Source organism: Lithobates pipiens, unplaced genomic scaffold (genome assembly GCF_037356315.1).
Source record: "Lithobates pipiens isolate NorthernLeopardFrog02 unplaced genomic scaffold, aLitPip1_a1.2 Scaffold_16, whole genome shotgun sequence".
Taxonomy (NCBI): domain Eukaryota; kingdom Metazoa; phylum Chordata; class Amphibia; order Anura; family Ranidae; genus Lithobates; species Lithobates pipiens.
In genome coordinates this window covers 143,769,297-143,792,315 of record NW_027507748.1, presented here as the reverse complement: position 1 = coordinate 143,792,315, position 23,019 = coordinate 143,769,297, and the positions used below count along the sequence as shown (strand labels likewise).

Genomic DNA, 23,019 nt, shown 5'->3' with positions numbered 1-23,019 from the left:
GCGCAAGGGGCGGCCAAGTGGGGCCGCTCCAGTCACACCGGCCGTGCCGGTGTCAGAGTGCACGGTGCCGGATGCAGGTTTGCAGGGATTTTTGGCAGGCTTGAAGGAGCTGGTTCAACGGTTTGAGCCGGGGGTGGGGGGGGACCGCCCCCTGCGGCGGCTTGGGTAGGACCGTGCACGGGGGTTGGGAGGGGGGGGGGGCAGTGGGTCAGGTGATCGGGGGCGCGGAACCTACGGCGCCTGCCGCTTTGGTGGCTGAACAGGGGATGGATAAGCCGTCCACGGGGGGGAGACCACTGTGCCCAGGAAGAAACAGGAGTTAGTTCGCTTAGCGGACGCGGCGACGTGCGAAGTCTATGTCTGCTTTAGGGGCCCATCTGAAGCCGGAAGTTGGGGAGAAGATATGGAAAGGCGAATAAGTGGAGATTTTCGCCCTCCTACCATTGGAGAAGTTTAATCTCGATAGGGTAAGCCCGGAGGACCACAAGAAGGAGGACGAGGAGAAGAGGTGTTACAGGCTCATTCCTCGGACATTTACGAATTGGTTGCAGGCATTCGCCATTTTGGCTAGCATGATAGGGGAACGGAACCCGGAGCACTGCTCGGCGCTGTTTTGCTACCTTGATGCCGTGGGAGAGGCCTACAGAGTCTATGGGGGAACGTCATGGTTGCGTTATGACGAGCAATTTCGTCAGTGGAGGGCCATTCACCCGTCCTTGAGATGGGATCATAAGGACATCAGCTTGTGGATGCGCCTTATGACCTCGGCGAGGTCACCTAGCCAGTTTTTTCACGGGGGGGGGGCGGTGTGTCCACTAACCCCGGACAATCGGCCACAAGAAAAAAAGGTGTGTGCTGGTAGTTTAATGAGGGCTCCTGCAAGTTCGGAGGGTCGTGCAAGTACAAGCATGAGTGTTCGGGATGTGGTGGGGGGCACCCCTTGTCCCGCTGCTTTAAGCAGGGAAAAGGCAAGCCCGGTGATGCTGCTGGAAAGGGGGACCACGCCGGTGAAAGTGGCAAAGATGCTGCCTTTCCTCGCTAGGTACCCGGATCAGGAAGCCGCACAGTTGCTGGCCCGGGGTATTGAAGAGGGTTTTTAGGATTCCGGCGCAGCTGGGTGAAGCGCCCCCCGTGGTACGCAATTTGCGGTCGGCATTGCAACACGCCGGGGTGGTATCAGACAAGTTAAAAAAGGAGGTGTCCTTGGGGGGCCCCTTTTCTGTTGCGCCCATTCTGGATTTGGTGGTGTCGCCTTTGGGTGTGGTGCCCAAAAAGGAGCCCAACAAATTCAGGCTCATTCATCACTTGTCGTATCCGAAAGGGGGATCGGTGAACGACGCCATTGATCCAGCAGTTTTGCACGGTGTCGTATACGTCATTCGATGCAGCGGTTTTCTGGGTAAGGAAGTATGGGAAAGGGGCTCTGATGGCGAAGACTGATATTGAATCGGCTTTTCGCCTGCTTCCCGTGCATCCTGAAAGCTTCCGGCTGTTGGGTTGTCAGTGGCAGGATGAATTCTATGTCGATCGTTGTTTGCCTATGGGCTGTTCCATCTCTTCTGCGCTGTTCGAACAATTTAGTTCTTTCCTGGAGTGGGTTGTGCGGGACATCGCTGGACTGAATTCGGTAATACATTACCTGGACGACTTCCTCTGCATGGGCCCGCCTGCTTCGGAGGTTTGCGCAGTACTGCTGGCTACGTTGGAACATGTTGCCAAGAAGTTCGGAGTTCCCCTGCGCCAGACAAAACGGAGGGTCCTCGTACGGTGTTGAGCTTCTTGGGCATTTTTTTGGACTCAGAGGATGGAATGTAGGCTGCCGGAGGACAAGTTGAGGGCGCTTCAGGCGGAGATTCGTGGGATGTTGGGGTTGCGCAAGGTTCAGCTTCGACCATTGCAATCGCTGTTGGGTAAGTTGAATTTTGCATGTCGCATCCTGCCGATGGGGAGGGTGTTTTGCCGACGGCTGTCGGCCAGCACCGCGGGGGCCACCTCACCCAAGCACTATGTGCGTCTGTTGAAGGCACATAGGGAGGATTTGGCGACATGGCACACGTTCCTGGCTAACTTCAACGGCAGGGTGCTGTGGATGTCGGGCCCAGTTAGTAATTTTGACCTGGAGCTGTACACGGATGCAGCGGGGGCGGCTGGCTTTGGTGCTTTTTTCCAAGGGCGCTGGAGTGCGGGGCCATGGCCTGAGTCGTGGAAGGCGTCAGGCCTGCTTAAAAACATGTTACTTCTGGAGCTGTTTCCAGTGGTTCTGGCGGTGGAACTGTGGGGCGAAGCGTTTCAGAATCTGAAAGTTCGCTTTCACGGGGATAACTTGGGGGTGGTGCAGGTGATCAACAAGGTATCGGCGGCGTCTCCGCCGGTGGTCAAGTTGCTCAGGCACCTCGTGTTGCGCTGTTTACAGTTAAACGTGTTTATCTATGTTGTACATCTTCTGGGGGTGGAGAACGTTATCGCTGATGCTTTTTCTCGCTTCCAGTGGGAAAAGTTTCGGGAGTTGGCACCAGGGGCGGAGGAACACGGGGTTCCTTGTGCGGTATGGCTGTGGAGGATTGCTTTGGAAGAGTAGCCGGCTGTATCAGACGGTCGGTGAGCAAGGCTACGTGGTCAGCATATAGCAAAGTGTGGGCAGAGTGGGCCGACCTCGTACAGCAGGTTTCAGTGGGGCAGGAGGAGCAGGACTTGAGTTTGCTGGTGATTTATTTTGTTTCCAGGAATTTTGAGTTAGGAGTGTCTGTGGCCGGGCTTAATCGAAAGTTGGCTGGGCTAGCGTTTTGGTTCAAGTTGAGGGGTTTACCAGACGGGACAAAGGATTTTTGGGGCAGACAGGCTATGAAGGGTTACAGGCGCTCTCATCTCATACCAGGCGCCCGGCTTCGTTTGAACTTTTGGGGAAATTGTTGTTGCAGTTACCTGGGATCTGTTCTTCGCCGAACGAGGTGGCCTTGTTCAGGGCAGCATTTGCGTTGGCATTTTTCGGGGCGTTGAGGGTTGGCGAATTGGTGAGCCCGTCGCGGACGCGACAGGGGGGTCTGGGGATGTCTGAAGTGGTGTGTGAGGGGGACCGGCTATCCATTGTGGTGAGCCGGTCAAAAACTGATCAGCAGGGCAGGGGACAATCAGTGCAGGTGTTTGCGCTGCCCGGATCTCTCTTGTGCCCTATTGCGTTAGTGCGCAACTTCCTGAGCGTGCGCCCGACAGTGGGTGGCTCTTTTTTGGTGCATCAGGATGGACGGTTCCTCTCGAAGTTTCAATTTACGGCTGTTTTTAAGCGATGCTTAGTAGCATTGGGTTTGGGGGATCAAAGATTTTCCTCGCATTCCTTCCGCATAGGGGCGGCGACAAAGGCAGTCAGGTGGGAATTGGACGAGGCGGCAGTGAAGCGGATCGGGAGATGGGAATCCAAGCGTTTTCTGTCGTACGTTCGCCTGCATTTATTGTTTGTGTAACTTCGTCAGAGTATTACGGGTACTTCTGATGTACTGTTTAGTTATTGATGTTTTTGGGTTGTGTTTTCTTCTCTTCCTTTCTCACAGGCGGACGACAGGGATTGGTGTGGATAGTTGGCCACTCGTATGTTTGTTGGGGGGCCAGAAGGGGTGATGCTCGGCCGGACGGCCGTCAACTCGGTTTTTCCCGTCGGGATGCAGTTATCCGGTGGTTAGGTGTGCCGGGCATGCTGTGGGGTCGGGCGTGGCCGATGTACATAGGTTCGCACGATTAGACGGCCCCCCGGATGTGCTGATTTTGCACGTGGGGGGCAACGATTTGGGTGTGAAGACTATGTTGGATTTGGTAAAGGAAATAAAACTTGATTTTTGCCAGCTCCGCTTTGTTTTTCCACACATGATCATTGTGTGGTCAGACATGGTGGGTAGGACGTCCTGGAGGTTCGCGAGGACAGTGGACAAAATTAACAGGGCCAGGAAGAAAATTTAATAAGGAGGTCAGCGGCTTTGTGGTCAGGAATGGGGGGTTGGCGGTAAGGCACTTAGAATTGGAGGTGGATACAAGGCCCCATCTCAAAAGGGATGGGGTGCACCTTAATGATGGGGGGACGGATTTATGGTCCCTGGGTATTCAGGATGGAGTTCAGAGAGCGTTGAGGGTGTGGCAGGGCACGCAAGGGTAAGGCTTTGCCCTTGCATGCTGTGGCATGGTGTTGGTCTGTGCGGATGAAAGATTTACCCCAGTGATGGAAGAGTGCGGGACCTATCGGTGGTATAGTGCCCGTCGGTGGTGATACAGCTAACAGTGGTTTTAGCTGAAGTTGGTATCAGGTGCACTGCGGTCAGGGTTTGACATCTGAGCTAGTTTGTCAGCTTGAGGTCTATTAGAGTTGGGTATTGCAGTGCCGGATGGTTGTTATGATGGTGGTTGGTGGGTTTATCTTGCCACAGACCAACGGGAGGAGTTCAATGGAGGAAGTGCCTTAATACTTGAGTTTAGATTTGTTAATTATGTTATTTATGATAGTAAATAGTAACTATAATAAAGATAATTTGCTGCTATGGTGATTTTTTTTTTTTCTCCAGATTGGCATGGTCTCAGTTTCTGGGGTATTTAAGCATAAGGGGGCGTAGCAGTGGTAAAGGTTAAAATGGAAACAAGTCACAGTATTTTGTACCCCAGTCATGACTCTTGTACATATACACACAATACAGCAATACATATAGTATATTTTGTAGTAAACTTTAAATGCACTTAATCTTTCCCCCTTTATCCAAACGGCTAAACATTTTCTAGTTGACAGTCGGTCAGGCCCGTTCTGTGTTTTCACTTCTAGTATCTATAAATGTTAAAATGGGGGAAGGAGTTTGAACTTTGTATGAAGCATGTAGCCAGGGAGATAACACAAAAATAATCTACAAATTAGACATGTGCAATTCGTTTCGTAACTAATCAAAATTCAACCTAATTCTGCATCTTTCGGACATTCAGATGCATCCGAATTAAGAAAATAACGAGTTTCAACTAATATGAAATAAATTCTAGTGGATATAACAAATGATTCAGTATAACGAATATCAACACTCTACAGAAATAAAGAATTATCCGAAAACAAATTGACGTAGCATAACGAATATAGCAGAATGAAATTATGTATTTTACGAATGACCATGAACCGAAATTAAACAAAATTTTCCATTGTGCACAAGTCTACTATAAATGTTAGCTTCCAAGTCATGTTTAAGAGAGAAGTATGGGGTGTGGTCTGTGTGTTTTTTTTTTTTTTTTTTTTTTTTTTAAGATTTATACTTGGGTGGTGCAGCATTGGTCCCCCACTAGCTCTAACACTGAGAACCTGAGTGATCTAACCCTACTGATCGCTGGGTTCACACAGCTCCCCGAGCAGAGAGCTGCTGACTGTCAATCGGCAGCGCACTGCTTCCTCTTTACTCACTGGAGCGATGGGATGTGGAGGTGGTGGGAGCGGCCAGCTGAGAGCCTGAGCCGAGTGCTGGTCCAGGCAGTTGGTGGATCCTGACCCCAGTGTCGCGATCTTGCCTGAGCCTCGACTGGCTCTGTGATGTCAGCAGACAATGGACTTCAGCCCGCTGTCTACTGAAAACGGGTGAAGTACAGCCAAACAAGCTTTGTCTGTACTTCTCCTTTAAGCTGACCATGCTTGGCTCAGATGAAAGAAATCTTTTTAAATGTATGGCCAGCTTTAGGGCTCATTCAAATAGCAGATTAGTGCCATCCTCCATGAAGAGCCACTGGCAGAGGTGCATGCATACACTTCAGAACTGCGTACAGGCAGCCCATAGATGTGGACACACAAAAAGAGCCGACATGGACATAATCTCATGTTAAAGTGACACGGGTAGGTGCACAGTTCTGAGTGCAGAGGCTCTGCCTTCCGATCCATGCACCCGCTCCTGCCCACATTTCAAACTTTGATACACAATTGTGTCTGTGCAGCCAATGTGTGCACACAGCTCCAAGGTGGATGCACATGCATCTGCCAGCAACTGCAGAAAGAAGGGCACAAACCATGTAAAGATTTTTACCATTTGAGCTGTGCATGGTCAGCTTAAACCTAACTTGGAAGCTAACCTTTTTAAATATAAGACCCCTTTTACACTGGGGAGGTTTTCAGCCTCTGCTAAGAGCTTGAAAGCCACCTCCCATTCATTCAAGTGTGACTTTTCACACTGGGGCGGTGCGTTTGCGGGACATTCCGAAAAGTGATGTGGTTTGGGAGAGCTGGATTTATTGCTCCCAAAACGCCCTGCCCATTGGAAGCACATGACAATCACTTCCAAAGCGCTGCAACACTGTTTTTTTTAACCCTTCCTTTTGGGGTTAAAAGCACACCCCTAGGAGCCAAAAAGCACTGCTTGAATGATGCTAAAACGATCTGCACTTTAGCGCTAACGCATTCGATGCCGAAGTGTGAAAGGGGGTCTAAGTGAAAATGGACTGACTAGATGTCAGTACATACTTTTTTTTTTCTTCGACCAAAAAAAGTTTTGTACAATCTAAAGAAATATTTATGTATTTTTTAAAGTGAGCAATCTCCACAAGATTGTTGTATTTTTGGGAGCTACAATGGTATAGGTTAAGTGGCTGCCATAAGAGTGGGTAAAGTGTACATCCTAGCCTGCAATGCTTTTCTGTATAGTTATTGTTAATTTGTCCCTATATGGAGAGGAACATAAGACTTATAGGAGTGGGTAGAGGTGGGCACAGTCCCATTTTTTTTGTTTTTTGTTTTTTTTCACCAATTTTCTGAACCATAACATAATTTATATAGTCTTACCAACTGTGTAATTAGGCAGATGCACACATACAGTACATTATTAAAGCATAACTGCACTCTCCTCAATCAACACTGACTATTTGTAATCCATATGCTGGTATCATTAGTGAATATATAGGAGAGTTGTTGTAAACGTTTTTTTTTTTTTCTTTACATTTAGAGTAGTTCCGCTTTAAGTTATCAGACAAGGCCAGATTGTGGTCATGTTGGCTTCGGGGAGGTCATAAAGATTGTATTTATTGTTTAGCGCGGTGAACATGTGACTGAAGCTCATGGGCCCTGTGTTATAATGATCCAAAAGTATCCTGGTTTGGTTTCTTGAGTCTTGTTTACAGACTTACGGGGTTGCAGTTCTCGTGTTTGTTTTTTTGTTTCTTTTTATGCTTTTCAATTGAAATTTTTGCATATTTGTAGGGTGGGCTTTAGCACAGGATTGTTTTTGTTTTTTTGGATTATATTTCATGTGTATAATAATTTACATTGGGGACCTCCTGTGTCTCTAAGCTACTGTCTAAGTAAAATTCGTTTTTTGTGACCATTGTCTGTCATGTCATAATGAACCAGACAATTTCTACAGATTGCAGATTTAAATAACCTTGCTTTCGCCAGACAGAAGCCCTTTTATTAGCAATAGTTCTATAGTCTCACAGTGATAAGTAGAATACAGGTTTTTCAGGAAGCAGATTATGTGGAACATGCAAATAAATAATGCACTAGAGATTTTCATAGTTTGCGTGAATTCCTTCTTAGCATGAAGCAGTCGTCCTCTAGCCAGAACATGCAAACCAAGTATTTGCTATTCCTCTTTGCCACTGAAGCATAGATGTGCTTTCGGCTTGGTGAAGCTCAGCTGTGACCAGGGTTATATGCAGAATCATATATGGAACAGAGAAACAAACAATATTGACTATAATTCTTTCTCTCTGTCTGTAGGGACGTTTATAGAATCCACAAACTATGGTGTATATAGATCTGAAAATTGATCAATCCTGATATACTGATGACCTATCTCATTTCTTGAGGCATGAACGCCAGGACAGTACAAATTCTCCCCCCCCCCCCCCCCCCCCCCCCAAACAGACAGTCTGTGGTAATTGGGCATAGTGCCTTTTTATTTTTATTTTTTATTTTATTTTTTTTTTACTTTTTTTTTTTTACTTTTTTTGTAAAATTAAGAAAAAAAATCGTTCTTCACATTAAAATTTTTTTTTTTTATTATTATTTTTTTTTTTTTTACCTTCTGTCACCAGTGCAGTACAACATCATCATATAACTGGCGTGGAGGTAACCAGGGACACTGACTGGTGACAATACGCAAAATGTATATGTATGTATGTATGTATGTATAATACTTTTTTTTATTTTACATTGTGACATGTCAAGCCATCGCATACCCTGATTTTTTTTTTTTTATTTATTATTTTTATGAAGGTTTGTGCAAACATTCATTTGAAAATATACTAGTGGACAGCTTTAGTTCTTCAGAATAGTGACCAGCAACCAGCACAGACCGGAACCTGGAGCAATATTTTCATTAGTTCTTTTTAGAACTTCTATTTCCATAATGTTTTTTTCATTCCCAGCAAGATGATTAAATAGCTTTATTTTATTGTTTTAAGGCTTCATGCACACGAGACGCTGTTAAACGCGTGTTCAGAGGCAGTTGGACACTTTTTTTTTCAACTGCCCCTGAACTCATTCAATGTTATCCTATGTGTCCATGTACACAGTCTCGTTTTTATGCAGTTCCGTTTAACCTCGTTTTTCCAGAAGCAAAAAAATGGGTTCAGACGCAAGTGTTTCCGCATTTCAGATGCAAAACGCGGTAAAACGCCACTACCGTGTTTTGCCGTGTTTTTAGTTCATAAGCGTTTTTAAAGGTGACTTTTTTTACATTAAAAATCTCAAAAATGATTGCAAATGATGAAAAACCATTAAAAAAATATTTTAAGCAATTGCAAGTGGACAATCCACAACTTGAGGCAAGTGACATGGCAGGTGGCAAGTGATGTGGCAAGTGGACAATCCACAACTTGTAGCAAGTAACGTGGCAGGTGAAGTGGCAAGTGACGTGGCAAGTGGACAATCCACAACTTGTGACAGGTGACGTGGCAAGTGGACAATCCACAACTTGTGACAGGTGACGTGGCAAGTGGACAATCCACAACTTGTGGCAAGTGACATGGCAAGTGGACAATCCACAACTTGTGGCAAGTGACATGGCAGGTGGCAAGTGGACAATCCACAACTTGTGGCAAGTAACGTGGCAGGTGAAATGGCAAGTGACATGGCAAGTGGACAATCCACAACTTGTGGCAAGTAACGTGGCAGGTGAAGTGGCAAGCGACCTGGCAGGTGACGTGGCAAGTGGACAATCCACAACTTGTGGCAGGTGACGTGGCAGGTGACGTGGCAAGTGATGTGGCAAGCGGACAATCCACAACTTGTGGCAAGTGACATGGCAGGTGGCAGGTGATGCGGCAAGTGGACAATCCACAACTTGTGGCAGGTGACGTGGCAAGTGGACAATCCACAACTTGTGGCAGGTGTCGTGGCAAGTGACACGCTAAATGCAAGTACACTGCCGCTCTCACAGCTGCTGCTACTCACTGGTCTCACAAAATTGCTGAAATTGTTAATAATACTGTTTTTTGAGCTGGGGAGGGGCTATGATAGCTTAACTAAACACTTCTAGACGCAAACGCGGTAAAACGCCGCTAAATCGCTGTAAAAATCGCGGCAAAACGTGCATTTCTAAATGCCGGTTTCAGCTTTTAAAAACATGTGTCCAGCAGAGTTTGCATCTGTGTCTCGTGTACATGAAGCCAAAGTCTAAGACCTTAGACATCAGTGTATGTAAACAGTCTTATTTTGCAACCAGAAAAATAACAATTCAAATCTTAAAAGGCTTGCGTGTTTATGTTTGTGTGACTATGGTAGGGACATCTGAGTATAAGCTCTTCTGGGGCAGGAATTGATAAAAATGGTTTAAGTTGAAGTAAAAACCAGAAGTGTTGGCTCCCATATTTTTGCTTTTGCTGTAGGTTTATGTTGGGTGTAATGCTTCTTGGCATTGTAAGATACCATGAGATGTATAAGCAAGGTTATTAGATTATTTAAGTGTGTGTGTGTGTGTGTGTGTGTGTGTGTGTGTGTGTGTGTGTGTGTGTGTGTGATAATGTAGCAGATGATTTAGTTTTTGACCTCCCAGGACAATAAAGGTTCTGAGGGTTAATTATTATAGGTAGGCCTAACACCAGTCTGGCCAGGCTGTGTTTAGAAGTTCTGCCTGGTCATGTGAGCGGTGAGGTGCACATCAGCGGGAGTGCCGGGGCCTGCTGAGACTGGGAGGGGGTACTTAAGCAGGTGTGGGCCACGTGTTTTGGGGTTCCGGAGTTGTTTTTGAGACCCGTGTGGTCTGTTCTGGTTCTAGGACCGGGGTAGCCCTGTGAGGGGTCCCGGTCACGGGGTGTTCGACATCCCGCAACATGTTCCTGTCAGTGGCCCCTGGGAGACCGGTCTGGTCTAGGGTAGGGATCCGTCCGTTCCCGAGTCTCAGAACCTGCTGGTCCGAGGCGCTGTAACTGAGGGAGGATTCAAAGTGTCTGGGTGTGCTCTCGGCTTGGAGGGACACCACAGCTCCTGGAAGTGACCAGGTGAGGACTCTTCGGAGGAGGGCCGGCAAGTGGCATCCTGAGAAGTGCCTGGTTACTGAGTTGGGAAGGACATTGATGAGTTCACACTTTTCCAGTACCACAAAGGAAGTGGGAAACGTTACAGGTACGGTTGGAAAAAGGTTCCCGTATACTCTGTTGATCAAGTTTTGAGTCAACGTGCTGACTGCCATGATCTCTGGCTATAGATCTGTTCAGCTTTGAAGTGCCCAGCTGCGAGTGGCTACTCTCTGGGTGGAAATAGAGACTGTGTTAAACCTGCAGTTCAAGGTACCTGAGTTCTTCACCCGTGCCCTCTGTTCCCTAAGAGACTATGTTTGTGAAAGTTCTACTGCAAAATAAAACCTTTTAAAAAGGACTTCATCTGTGTGAGTGTACAAGTTGTTGGTTATCAACCCTGGGAACCCCTAGACGTGGAAGAGCAGGCCAGGAGAAGGTAATCGGTAAGACCATTCAGTCAAGGCCGCTCTGCAACGGGTTATGGCTGCTACAATAATAATAATATATAAAAAACACACACAGTTATGCTCATAAGTTCTTAATACCGTGTATTGACCCCTTTACCATCAATGACAGCTTGAAGTTTTTTTGTGGTATTTGTGGATGAGGCTCTTTATCTTCTCAGATGGTAAAGCTGCCCATTTTTCTTGACAAAAAGCCTCCAGTTCCTGTAAATTCTTGGGCTGTCTTGCATGAACTGCATGTTTGAGATCTCCCCAGAATAGCTCAATGATATTAAGGTCAGGAGACTGAGATGGCCACTCCAGAACCTTCACTTTATTCTGCTGTAGCCAATGACAGGTTGACTTGGCCTTGTGTTTTGAATTATTGTCATGTTGGAATGTCCAAGTACATCCCATGCGCAGCTTCCTGGCTGATGAATGCAAATGTTTCTCCAGTATTTTTTGATAACATACTGCATTCATCTTGCCAATAATTATGACCAAATTTCCTGTGCCTTTGTAGCTCACACATCCCCAAAACATCAGCGATCCACCTCTGTACCTTTCATCATAGGCCTTGTTGACTCCTCTTCAAATGTAGCATTTATGGTTGTGGCCAAAAAGCTAAATTTTGGTGTCCTCACTCCAAATGACTTTGTGCCAGAAGGTTTGAGGCTTGTCTATGTGCTGTTTGTAAGCGGGATACTTTGTGGCATTTGTGTAGTAATGGCTTTCTTCTGGCGACTCGACCATGCAGCCCATCTTTCTTCAAGTGCCTCCTTATTGTGCATCTTGAAAGAGCCACACCACATTTTCAGAGAGTCCTGTATTTCACCTGAAGTTTGTGGGGTTTTCGTTGCATCTGGAACTATTTTCCTGGCAGTTGTGGCTGAAATTTTAGTTGGTCTACCTGACTGTGGTTTGGTTTCATCAGAACCCCTAATTTTCCACTTCTTGATTAGAGTATGATTCACTGCTGATTGGCATTCTCAATTCCTTGGATGTCTTTTTTTATATCCTTTTTCCTGTGTGTGTGTTTTTTTTTTTTTTTATACAGTTCAATTACCTTTTTCCTGCAGATCCTTTGACATTTATTTTGCTTTCCCCATGACTCAGAATCCAGAAACATCAGTGCAGCACTGGATGAAAGAGGCAAGGGTTTGTTAGGAGTTATCTCTGCTCATTGTATGTAACTGGTCCACTTGAAGATGGAAATTCCAATATCAGCTTTTTTCATTTAGAAAATTCTGGCCATAACTGTAAAAAATTTAAGATGTTTTTAGAAACGTACTGTTCAATGTTCACACTATTGTCTGATACTGTGTGGAAAACCAGAGTGGAGTTAGTTTAGCTTGTGTGAGCCAAATTATTTTTTTTTAAGTGATGACGTGAACATACACAATGGATGACTATTACCTAGTACACAGAAGGAGGAAGTGGCAAGGCTGGAAGCCAAGATGTGGCCTGCCGAATTGCATGAAATTTACAAGAATGGCACTATAATGAAACAACTTGAATGATGACTTTAATATTTAAAAATATTGGTTATGAAATGTCAAACAACATAGCCTGGTTAAAGAGAATCTATAGTTTGTCCATTCAGAGCATAGAAACAGGTTAGCTGAATTGTAATGCATTATTTAAGCATTTCTCTACAATTTACAAACTCGTTATATACTACTGCTGGAGCGAAAAATCGAATATGTTATTATTTATGGTATTAAGGTTTGAACATGCACTACAGACACAGATTTATTCTTTATATAACATCTTTATTTAAGTAAAACCATTTCATCATGAATATTGCTTTTTTGACAAAATAGTAACGGAAAAATAAAAACTCTTTGCGTGATCATGATGATGCCAAGCATGCAGTGCACATTTACGTGAACTTTAACAGTTCGAGAAACTGAACCAAACATGACAACATTTCAGCAGCTTGGCCTGCTGTCGAGAAGGGCACCAAAGAGGCCAGGCCACTATCTCACTCAAGGAAAAACATCAGGGACAGACTGATATTCTGCAAAAGGTACAGGGATTGGACTGCTGATGACTGGAGTAAAGTCAATTTCTCTGAATCCCCTTTCTGATTGTTTGGGGCATCCAGAAAAAACCTTGTCCAGAGAAGAAAAGGTGAGCGTGAGCATTAAACTATCAGTCTTGTGTCATGCTCATGCCAACAGTAAAGCATCCCGGGACCATGCATGTGTGGGGTTGCTTCTCAGCCAAAGAAGTGGGGTAACACAATTTTGCCTAAGAACACAGAATAAAAAATTGGTACAAAAATATCCTCCGAGAACAACTTCTAACCATCCAAGAACAGTCTGGTGATGAACAATGCCTTTTCCACCATGATGGAGCACCTTGTCATAAGGCAAAAGTGATAACGAAGTGGCTTGGAGAACAAAACATGGACATTTTGGGTTCACTGCAGGAAACTGCCCAGACCTTAATCCCATTGAGAACTCAGGCAGGTGCGTGAACAAAAACCCCACACAAATTCTGACAAACTCCAAGCATTTATTATGCAAGAATGGGCTACCAGTGCCATTAGTCAGGCTGTGGCACAGAAGCTGATTGACAATGACAACATGCCAGGGTGATTGCAGATGTCTTGAAAAAGAAAGGTCAACTCAACACTGCAAATATTGACTCTTTGCATAAACTTAATGGAATTTCCAATAAAAGCCTTTCACACATTAAAATGCTTGTAATTATACTTCAGTATACCATAACAACATCTGACAAAAAGATCTAAAAACACTGAAGCAGCAGACTTTTGGCCACAGTTGTACATGTACAAAGCCAAGCACAGCACACAGGCAGCACACTGCACAGGTACTGTCACTGCCAGTCTGGCACCGGCACAGCATAATAAACCAATACTTGAGGTTAATGCTTATTTCTACAATAAGAATCGGTTTATATGTCAGTTTATTATTTCAACAGTTCTAATTCTCAGATAAATTCAAAGAAAGTGCAATGTCTACAATGCCATTAGTGTGTGTATTATAACAGTCACTGCTTTCTCTCTCTCTCCCTCTCCCTCTCCCAATAGAGGTAAATATCACACTAAAAAGAGTATCGGGGCAGGACCCCGACGTGAGGCTACCCTTTTTTTGACTGTTACTGATCTATTTTTCTTTTTCATTATTGTGATATTTACCTCTATTGTCAAATTTGTCAATGCTAAGAGAGCGAGAAGTTAATAAAAAGTGGTGCTTATTATTCCACATACCAATGGCATATGTAGACTGTGCATTTTTCTATGAATTTAATTGATCATTTTGAACTGTTGCTGAACTATTGATTCTTCTTTGATTCTTCGCAATAAGCACAACCCACAAGTATTAGGTATGCTTCTTATGTTAGAAATACCTGGAGAATAAAACCCCTCCATTTTGTGCCAACTTGCCCCCTTCTCTATTCTTTCGGCCTCTAGAGAGGTCGCCTGTGAAACTGAATACCCTCTCTGCAAAAGCTTGGGAAGCTGGCATAGTCAGCAGGTCTAATGCAAAAGAGTTTTAGCCGGTAATCAAGTGTCACTCATTGACAGCCAAAAAACTGTTGTGGTGTCCTCGCTGATAGTGGCAACTTAGTGCAAAATCTCTATATTTTCCAATATGCTGTTTGGGGAGATCCTCTGCCTGGATCTTCTGTGGCATTTAGAAAGAAACCGAAGGACTGGCTGCTTAGATGTGGGTGCCGCCGGTGGCAGTGCTTCTTCCACTTCCTACGATGGTTCCACATCATCTTTAGAAAATTCTTCATGGTGTGTGTGTGTGTGTGTGTGTGTGTGTGTGTGTATTTTCTTATGGCATACTCCTCTGCCTTTGTGTTCCCAACCATAGGGGGCCGGGAGATAACCGGTAATTAGGGTGTTTGGCGGTAAGACTAGAACATAAAAGAGGATGAACGGAAAGTAATGGCAGCTTCCTGATGATGCAACATCGTTTGCGAAATGCGTAGCGACTGCCGAGACCTCTGTTTACATTCGGTGTATGAGGAAAAAGTTTGGGACGTATTAAAAAAAAACGCAGAATATAGACTACTGCTGGGGGGCCTTTGAATACATAGAGAGACCAATTGAACTCCTATTCCTACTTACATGGCTGGACATGCTTGGTTCCGGCTCAGGCACAAGCACATGTGAGTTTGAACTTTGTTATTTTAATCTTTTTAAATTAAACCTGTTTTGATGTACTGCACCATGATGGTTTATTATATATCCTTGTGAGATAAAGAGCACGAGAGGGTTCAACTTTTCTGGTTGGAGAGACTGTTGATGAGATCCCTAAATGAACTAAAGGCGCATATACAGATTAGATCTGGTGAGTGGCCATTTCATTTGGTGGTGGTGGAGTCACTTGGTTGGTGATTATAAGAAGCACTTTATATTTGAAGAAAAGCACCTTGAAATGAGAAGAATCAGTCAGCATTGGAGTGATTGTTTTGCATTGTGCACTTATATTATAGGAGTGATCACTCACTTGGGACATTCATATTACATTGAAATTGTCTTTTATACTTTATGTGGTTAAGGCAGTGTTTGGCACTTTAAACTATTTTGGCACCGCTGAGGGGATGACTAGCCCATGATACTGACAGAGGGGACAACCCTGCAGTGTTGCATATTATATATATATATATATATATATATATATATATAGCGTAGCCCACATTTTATATATTTGCTTTAATTAGATTGCTTCACAAAGTGACGCTTCTATACTAGGTTGCAGCAAACAAAAAATACAAATTGGTGGTTCCTTTTGCAACGGTAGTTCAAATTCATTCCATGTTTTTATATTTGTAGCCTATTTTCATTCATGAGGGAGTATATAGCATGTTACAGAATATTGATACTATTTTCTGGGGGTCTTTACTTTTGAATACGTCCATCATGGGATTGTGTGTGGGGTTAGGTAATGATTCTGGGAATTGGGAGTGAATAGCATGTCAGACTTGTAGAAATCAGAAAAACATGCGATTTGGGAGTACAGATTCTAGTTTTAATGCATTGAATGTTTTCAATGGGCCAGCAGTAAGTGTGAGAGGTAATAAAATCAGCTTTTACACCAGACCTCAGAGTCTAGTACAGGCAAGAATTCTTGGAGTGTTTTATTATGCCGGATGGGAGAATAGTCATTATATGTAGGCATGTCCAGTTTGATATAAGCCAGTCTCCATATCTTCCTATACTGGTTTAGGAGGGAGTTGTGTTCCTCCTTTTTTTAGTAATACCTTCAATGCCTGCTGCTATAGCGCAGATGGGGTTAGTTGGACCCAGACAGGACATAGGACTGACAGGAAGAGATTTACTTTACTCCTATCTATATGGAACAATTGTGATAGTTGGGATGTTAAGTAGTATAGACTGAAATCTGGTAGGGCCATGCCGCCCAGATCAGTGGGGGTTTTTAAATAATCGCCATGTCAGTTTATGTCTACTATTCCCCAAACGTAAGGTTTGAGAATTGCATCTATGGTTTTGAAATATTTCAGTGATAGGAAAAAGGGGTTTGCCACAGTACTCCTCTTTTTTAATGAGGTTGATACGACCTAGTACACCGAGAGGGAGACGTGCCCATATTTGTGTTTTTTAGATTTAATCAGAGCAAACAGTGTTTCCACATTGAGAGAAACATAATTGACCAGTGACCTAGTAACACTCACTCCCAGGTATTTGATACTATTTACTCGCTGTAGGGGCAATTGGGTCTATAATTCAGTTTGGGGAGCAAAATCAAGTGGGAGAATTTGTGACTTTTCCCAATTGAGTCTGAGTCCTGAGAATGAACCAAAGTGGTCATTTGTTCTTAGGGATTTAGCCAGGGAAGGGTCTGAATCTGCTAGATATAGTAATGTGTCATCTGTGTACATGCTTATTTTTTCTTCTAGGTCGCCCATGCGTAGGCCCTGTATCAATGGGTTGCATCTGATGGATTTTGCTAGGGGTTCTGTGGCTAAGGCATACAGTAGGGGAGAGAGAGAGGGCATCCCTGCCTGGTGCCTCTGGAGAGTTCAAAGGTATCTGACTGCCATCCATTGGCAGTCACCCTGACCACTGGGGCCTGGTACAGCAAGCGAATCCACCTAAGAAATTTAGGGCCAAAGCCATATTGTGCCAGGCATTTCCACAGGTAGTTCCACTCTATGGAATTGAATGCCTTAGCAGTGTCAAGTGTCACCACTACTCTCTCTCTGATATTGTCATGATGGGCTTGCATATTTATGAACAATTTCCTGAGATTAAATGAGGTGTTCTATATGATTCGGGGAGACACAAATAATTGCTTCCCTCATGGATGCTGGTAAGGTAAAGGTCTCAAATAGGTGGGTGTAGAGGGAAAGCAGCTGAGGTATGAGAGTGTCACTATATTGTGACTAGAATTCGATAGGTAGTCCATCAGACCCTGGTGACTTGGATGTAGCAAAACTGGCGATTGCCATTGCTATCTCCTCGGTCGTTAGTGGCGCCTAGTCCAGGACCAGAAGGGGAAGAAAAATCACCGCTCCAAGTAGGTCAATGGAAGTAAACCTCTCCTCAGAGTTGAAGCAACAGGTGCTGGCAATGTATATTACAATAAGGATGAGAGAAGAGTCTGAACAGCTGCAGCCGCACACTACAAAAATTTGCCTTTATTTGTAAGGAAAAAAAAAATACATTCCACAGGACAGAAGAACTGACCCGTCTCACACTATCAAACAGTGCTTAATCATAGCTCTGATTAAGCACTGTTTGATAATGTGAAACACGTCAGGTCTTCTGTCCTGTGTTCTGCTATGGCATGTATTTTTGATATCCTCCTTTTTTACGAATAAAGACTAATTTTTTGGAGTGTGGCTGTCCAGAATCTTCTCTCATCCTAATATTTAGTGTTTCTATCTGAGCTGAGGTCAGTTGCAAGATCGCAAGTTCTTCTAAGAAGCGATCAATAGGTGTTGAATCATTGGATGTAGTGGTTGTGTACAGGGAGCTAAAAAAATAAATCTGTGGAACATTGCTGTTACTGCTGTGGGTTCGGTTATCTCACCTGAATGTAGGGAGATCATTACTGGGGGTCTGTCCTCATCGTGAGCCATGTACGCCAATAGCTTTCCTGCTCTCTCTCCATGTTAGAGTTTCTGTCTAGAGAACAAAGTTTTCTTCTAGACGTCTCATATTGCAACTAATTTACTACCCTGGATTGTAGTTTAAGGTAGGAGGCTTCTCATACTGACATTCTGCAAGGGAGAGCTCCTCCAGCACCCTGCCTGCCTTCTCAGCTGTGGCTGTTTAGTCTGCTAATTTGGGATATCAGAGTGGCCCTCACATGAAATTTGAATGAGTCCCATATGTTAACAAATGTGTTTGAGTGATTGTTTCCTTGGAAGCATCTTTTCCATTCATCGGCTATCTGACCATCGTCTGGTAACAATGAGAGCCAAAAAGGGTTTAGTCTCCATGTCCTGGGTGGTTTAACTATAGCGATAGCTAATGTAATCCAGTACGGACTATGATCTGACAAGAGTCTAGGGCAAAAGGCTGCGTCTAGTAGACGAGGCACTAGTATCTGCTATAGTAGGATAAAGTCTATGCGGGACATTGTGTTGGGGGTGGAGGAGAAACATGAGTATGCTTTGGAGGTTGGGTGTTTAGTCCTCCACGAGTCAGTTAGATTGAAGTTTGATATTAATCTGGCAAACCTGGTAGATGAATAGGGCCTAGGAGTCGAGGCAGGCTGTTGTGCTCTGTCAAAGCTGGGGTTTAGGGTAATTTTACAAAAAAAGGCTGCGCTATAATGATCCAATTCAATATCTATGAATATATGCATTTATACGAAAAATCGTGTAAAAAATAAATAAATATATAAATAGTGCAAAAATGAATATATATGCTACTCAAATTAGAGCTTAAATTCAAAATAATAGTCCATCTTCAACCAAAAAAACGTTTTTGCTTGTGATTTCCACCGTGATAAACCACACCGCACCAACGAAAAGGTGTCACCAAGAAAGCAGGAAAGGACTTTCCACCACCAAAAGTACTGACGCTTACCAGCTACACAGATCTCATCTCAGAGATCGAATATCGCCACTATCATATCCCTCCTTCTGGACCTGAGCTGCATGGAGGATGTATCCCTTTAGACACTCTGTTCCAAATGCTTGTATATTCCTACGGCCACACCGCTCGTTGCCAATTACATAGATAAAAAAAAGGGGAATCACCATAGTATAATATTGCCAGGATATTTTAATAAAATTAAAGAATCACACTTACATATGTCACAGGTAAACTCGCATCGAATAATAAAAATAATTTTGCCGGCCGGCTAAATGTAACGCTGCCCATCGCTTCCGGGTTCAGCGTAGATCGCGGTAATGTCAGCACGCCGCTCCTCTCTACGCCGTTTCATTAGAGATAACATCTTCCAGGGTTTAGGGTAGCATTGAAGTGTTCAGGTTTATGTTGTTCAACACAGATTTATAGCAAGGAATGAAACTGAGAATCCTTTTTTTGGTCTACAAATCGGTGCAAATAGATTCTTCCTTCTTCCTTCTTTCTTCTGCTCCAAGTTGTATCTCTATAATATACTACATGTATGGCCCTTCCCAGGGTCAGCCTTAGGCCTTAAGGTGCCTTGTGCTGTGCAAAAATTGACAGTGCCCCAGCCCCTCCCATGACCACATCCTTCTACATATATTTTGGTGAGATACTTCAATTTGGGGAAAGCAGCAGCTTATAGATATTATGAAATCAAATCACTCCTATTAAAATTTGGTGACTAAAGTGAACAACATAGACAGACAGACTAACAAAAGGTATGAAATCTTACTGCAAAAACGTATGTTAAAAAAACCCTACAATGTACATAAGACTGTTCCCAACAAGAGTGGAGTTAAGTGCTGTGCTTTCCTTTTTTGTATGAATTTCAGGATGAGTTGTCCGCAAATTACGATTTGTTCCACATGGTTTGGAAAGGGTCTTCTTGTCCTTTAAGATTGATCTTCTCTTTTCTTTCTACCAATCAGACGCCAACGTTTTCCTGTATACTTTGTGGAGCAGTGGGGATGGGAAAATAGGAGGAGCTACTCGGTCTGAGTCTGACTCGCCTCAGTAAGGTCTGGACGTAAATGGGTAAGGAGGAAGTCTGTAATGCACAGTGCTCTCAGCGGTGGTCTGAGTAGGCCTGTAATGCTGCAGAGTACTCTGGATGCCAGTGGTCAGAGGAGGCTTGTAATCCGCACACACACAGTGCTCTAGACGGTCACTCTGAGGGATGGCCTGTAATGCACAGTGCTCTGGATTCTGGTGGTCAGAGGAGGCCTGTAATGCTGCACACACAGTGCTGGATGGTGGTCTCAGGTCAAGTCTGAAGGATGGCCTGTTATGTAAAGTGCCCTGGATGCCGGTGGTCAGAGGAGACCTATTGTAACGCTGCACAGTGCTGGATGGTGGTCTGAGGAATGGCCTGTAATGCACAGTGCCCTGGATGCCACTGCCAGTGGTCAGAGGAGGCCTGTAATGTGCACACACAGTGCTCTGGACGGATAGTGGTCTGAGGGGAGGCCTCAGGCCTGCTGTAATTGTAATGTACTACACACTGTCTGCTGCTTTGAACATGGGCAGTCGCCTCGTGAGTCGGGACTCTGTGAGTGGGACCGTCTCATCAGGACTCGGGAGGCCCGGCTCTAATGCACAGTGCTGCTCTGATCTCTCTGGTAGTCGTCACGGTACACACAGTTGTTTCAATTCGCTTGCTGGGAGCGGAAGCAGGCGGAGCTCTGTGAAAACCGGAAGTTTGCTCACAAGGGTAAAAGTCCCCGCCGCACATTTTCGTCCCGTTTTCATTCATTAACAAAAACAGATTTGATTTTCGTCATAGTTTTCGTCCCTGTAAAAATGCCGCTGACGAAAACTTTGAAAAACATTTTTTGATGACTAAATTTTAATACTGGTTCCTTGTCTTTTAGTGAATTCTTCCAGTTACCGTATATACTCGAGTATAGGCCGACCCGAATATAAGCCGAGGTCCCCAATTTACCCCCAAAAAACTGGAAAAAATTATTGACTCGTGTATAAGCCGAGGGTGAGACATGCCTGTCCATCCCTGTGTGTCCGTCCATCCCTGTGGGTCCATCCATCCCTGTGTGTGTCCATGCATCCGTGTGTGTGTGTGTGTGTCCATGCATCCGTGTGTGTGTGTGTGTGTCCATGCATCCGTGTGTGTGTGTGTCCATGCATCCGTGTGTGTGTGTGTGTGTGTGTGTCCATGCATCCGTGTGTGTGTGTGTGTGTGTGTGTGTCCATGCATCCGTGTGTGTGTGTGTGTGTGTGTGTGTGTGTGTGTGTCCATGCATCCGTGTGTGTGTGTGTGTCCATCCATCCCTGTGTGTGTGTGTGTGTGTGTGCATGCATCCGTGTGTGTGTGTGTGCTTTTTCCCACCTTAGTTTGATTGGTTCATTAATATATCAAAATTGCCCTAAGGAATTAGAAACAACTGTCAAATAGGCTACTAAGGAATAAACCAGTAACACCAGTAATAGAAAGGTTTTACATTGCTGTTGTTACAAAAGCACTATAATAAGCATATGTGTATGTATATTATTTGCTAAACATTGTTTGATCATCATAAACACCAGTCAGAGGAAGTAGCCATTGAAGTAATGGGTTCCATATGGTACAAACTGAAAGAAAAATGGAATAGGGCACATGCATTGATTTCTTCATTTCCAGGAGAGGCACAGTAAAGACACAGTAGAGCCTACCTGTGTCCAGCCTGCCTGTGTCCGTCCCGGCCTGTGTCCGTCCCGGCCTGCGTCCCGTCCCGTCCCGGCCTGCGTCCCGTCCCGGCCTGCGTCCCGTCCCGGCCTGCGTCCCGTCCCGGCCTGCGTCCCGGCCCGTCCCGAGCCGAGCCTCCGTCCTTCAGCTCTTCGTCGGTGGCCATTCTAGGATTCAAAAGCCGCGCCTCCGTCGGTGATAGGCGGAACACTCAATTTCCCACTGACTGCTGGGAAATTGAGTGTTCCGCCTATCGGATGTCCGTGATAGGCGGAACACTCAATTTCCCAGCAGTCAGTGGTCCGCCTATCATGGACGTCCGCTCATCTTCATACTACGGACGAGGATGAGAGGATGTCCGTGATAGGCGGAACACAGACTGCTGGGAAATTCAGTGTTCCGCCTATCACAGGCGAAGGCGGAGAGGGAGGCGCGGCCTTTGAATCCTAGAATGGCCGCTGTCTGTCTGCTCGACACGCTGATCGGGCAGACAGACAGCGATGACTCGAGTATAAGCCGAGGGGGGCACTTTCAGCCTCAAAAAAGAGGCTGAAAATCTCGGCTTATACTCGAGTATATACGGTAAGTAAAATGACTCTTGGCCTAAGGAAGAGTCCAGACATGGTGAGCATGTGTGAGAATAGTACAAATTCATTGAGAATACTTAAGAGGCTGACCCCCAAAGTTGCAGAACTTTTAAAACCTTGGCAAGTATCCAAAGCATGACACAAGGTTTTCTATAATACACTGATGCAAAGACAAGTCAAGAACGTATGGAGCATAGTTTCAAGGGAATCACTGCATGTAAGACACTGTGAAGAGACATAAGACCCATGCTTTGTAACTTCCAGGGAGTAGTGTAATTTATGTAATTGATGTCATCCTTTGTCAAACCATCTATCGGTAACTTCTTCCCAGCCCTCTTTAGTGAGGTTTGGCATAAACCTAAGCCATTTTTACCAAAAGGTGTCAAATGGTTGGACCCCTTAAGTTTGCAAATGTTTGCAGAGGGTCATATTCAGTTTGTCCTTTTTTGGTTTGCCCTTTGTACCCCTCTTTTCAAGAGGAAGGGTTATGAGAAATGACCCTCCCCCCGAACAAGGGTGCACAAACCTGGATGTAAATAAGAGAACCAGATTCTTCACTAAATTGAAGTGTAGGTTTGATAATAAAATTTGCAGGGCCTCCATCCAGGACAGGGCATCTGTGAACAGAGGGGATTTCCCTCCTGGGAAATTAACCAGTAATCTAATCAAAGTAATTGTGAGCAGAGGAACTACTGCAACCAGCATAGAACATTAACCAGAAGTATAAAGATGCACGCTGATATGGAACTAATACAAGCTTTATATAATAAA

General features: G+C 44.7%; 1 protein-coding gene across 1 annotated transcript in view; it reads left to right on the top strand.

Moving 5' to 3' along the window:
• The window catches only part of LOC143982121 (protein ABHD15-like), a 75,217-nt gene that overhangs the window by 30,543 nt on the left and 21,655 nt on the right, over positions 1–23,019 (top strand). The gene's annotated exons all lie outside the window — the stretch shown is intronic.